The following is a 3,005-nucleotide window of genomic DNA, read 5'->3' on the forward strand; positions in this document are numbered from 1 at the left end:
TGCATCTGAGCTTATCTAGAAACCGTTGGCTTCTGGGGGCCTAAAGCGGCCCCCAAACCCCCGGCCTATGGGGGGTGCTCCAGGAGTACGGGTTCCGGGGTCCTTTGCTAAGAGCTATCCAGTCCTTGTACGACCACAGCAGGAGCTTGGTTCACATTGCCAGTAGTAAGTCAAACCTGTTTCCAGTGCACATTGGCCTCCACCAGGGCTGCCCTTTGTCACCGGTTCTGTTTATTACCTTTATGGACAGAATTTCTAGGCTCAGCCAGGGTGTAGAGGGGGTCCGGTTTGGGAACCACAGAATCTCATCTCTGCTGTTTGCAGACAATGTGGTTCTGTTGGCTTCGTCAAATCAGGACCTTCAGCGTGCACTGGGGCGGTTTGCAGCCGAGTGTGAAGCGTCCGGGATGAAAATCACCACCTCCAAATCCGTGGCTATGGTTCTTGACCGGAAAAAGGTGTCTTCCCCTCTTCAGGTCGGTGGAGGGTCCTTGCCTCAAGTGGAGGAGTTTAAGTATCTCGGGGTCTTGTTCACGAGCGAGGGATGGATGGAGTGTGAGATTGACAGACGGATCAGTGCAGTGTCTGCAGTGATGCGGTCGCTGTATCAGACCGTCGTGGTGAAGAGAGAGCTGAGCAGGGGGCAAAGCTCTCGATTTACCGATCGATCTACATTCCGACCCTCACCTATGGTCATGAGATTTGGCTCATGACCGAAAGAGCTCGGTCACTTGGGAGGAGCTCGGAGTTGAGCCGCTGCTCCTCCACATCGAAAGGAGTCAGTTGAGGGTTGAGTCGATGGAGAGGTGTTCTGGGCACATCCCATTGGGAGGAGGCCCCAGGGAAGACCCAGGACACGCTGGAGGGACTATATCTCTCGGCTGGCTTGGGAGGTTCCCCTGGAGGAGCTGGGGGAGGTGTGTGTGGATTGGGAGGTCTGGGCGGCTTTGCTTAAGCTGCTGCCTCCGCGACCCGACTCCGGATAAAGCGGAAGAAAATGGATGGATGGATGGATATACCTTAGTATACAGTAGTATATTTCAACCTTAGAACTGGAATATATTATAGAATACATACCTTACTGAATTTTCATGCAAGTGTACCCACCCCCCCCCCCCCCCCAGCATGCCACATGTGTTGTGGGGGGAGGGGGCAGCACACACGAAACACAAGCATGGCCCATGTGGTGAGGTGGGGGGATGACACTCTGGCATGTCACATGTGGCGTGGGGGCACTTAGACAAATTTCACATCCAGCTCAAAAGTCATCATCTGTTCACTATTTTCATGCAAACAGCGCAAATGGCCACACATTTTCAGTGTCCAGCGAGCAGTGTCAGATGTTCATGTGTGTCACCTGGAATTTGGCCAACACCTGCCGTGACAGGCACTGAACGGGCTCTCACAGCGCGCACTCTGTCTTTCGGCTGCTGGTGTGCGCGAATAGTTGTAGGTGTACGAGGCGTTAGAGGCAGCTCCGATTTTACATGAATGGTATACAATTCCTCTTTTGTGCACTAGTTGGTTTCAATTGTGTTATGTATGAAGGGGCCCTGAGGATCGTACAGATTAGATCATTTTGTGTCTTTTTTAGTTTCCCCTCCCCTTTCATCTGAGCTTTTTTGTTGCTGTTTTAATGTATGTTCAAAATGCTCTTGTATGTTTCATGGATATTTTGTTCTCTGTAAACAATACAACTTTTTTCTGTTCTATAATAAACAGTACTTCTACTCTACTTTACCTCCTGTTGTATACACAGCCGGTCTGCTCTGTGTCAGCCTGATCCCGTCAGATCTCAGAAACTAAGCAGAGCAGGATCTGGTTAGTACTTGGATGGGAGACCTCTTCGGAACACCAGCAGCTGTGTGTGTTTCTCTAGGTAAAACTGAAGTTGTGTTAGGAAGGGCATCCGGTGTAAAACCTGTGCCAATGCGGATCTGGCTGTATCTGCTGCGTGACCCGAACAAAAAAACAGGAGCAGCCGAATGGACAACAACAACCTCCTGTTGTATACAGTAACAGTAAAAAAAAAATGATTTCTTTTTTTTTTACTGGAATGCTTTAGAATGTGAACATTACATGTGGACATGCAGTTCCCAACAAAGAAATGTAGTATAAAAATGATGGATCGCATGTTTTGTATGCAAATACCCATAAAACTGAAACATAAAAGTCTATGCACTTTTTGTAATGCCAACAGTTGCCAATATTTTGAAACCTAGTGCACTTTAATTGACTGCATGTACCATGTGAACTGAGAACATGTATTCTTCTTTGACAGAATAATTTAATTTTGAATCAGATTTCCAGTGTTTTGGTAGTCAGTGTGTGCAGATAATGATTCACTGTATTTTGAAACTAAGGGTTAGTAAAGACGGGGTTTTTGATGCAGGCGAAGCAGGCAGCTGCCCGGGGTGCATTTTTTCATGACACACAGGGGGCGGCACAAACACTTAAAAAAAAAATCATCTGCGCTGCAAAGCTGTGATCATATCACTGAGTGGGGAATTAGCACGTTGGCGCCCCCTCCCTGCAGCTGTAGGCACCCATGCTTGTTGAGCTGCACAGAACAGAACAAGTGTAAAAGGTTCAGTGGCTCTTTTCTGCAGTTGTCCCCCGGGACAGACACTCTGCTCCGCTTTGACTCCGGACAGATCATCCTGCAGTGCTCCCATTTCTCCGCTCAGCAGGATCCTGCTGTCCGGTGGCAAAGTCCACTTAGGATGCAGCACAGAACCAGATCTCTGTGCCCAGAACAGGCGTTTGCAAGCAAACAGACAGAGTGTAAGAACGGGTTTGAATTTCACCAGAGAGGACAAACTGTCCACTCCTGGAAAAAAAAAGAGTTTGCAGAAGGAGAACCTGCTTATTGAGGGTTTAGAAATTGAGCTGCGTTCACATTAGGAGCTGAAGTGACTTGAATCCTTGTTTTTGTGTGCCTGCGTGATGCAGTGTACAACGAAATATATAGCTAATTTAATAACATCTACAATTAATTGTATTGT

General features: G+C 47.9%; 1 pseudogene; it reads left to right on the plus strand.

The window, feature by feature from the left end:
- Positions 1-1,751: 1,751 nt before the first annotated feature.
- On the plus strand, positions 1,752-1,870 carry LOC117508054 (annotated as a pseudogene).
- Positions 1,871-3,005: the final 1,135 nt, after the last annotated feature.

This window comes from Thalassophryne amazonica, chromosome 3 (assembly GCF_902500255.1).
Source record: "Thalassophryne amazonica chromosome 3, fThaAma1.1, whole genome shotgun sequence".
NCBI classification, from domain to species: Eukaryota; Metazoa; Chordata; class Actinopteri; order Batrachoidiformes; family Batrachoididae; genus Thalassophryne; species Thalassophryne amazonica.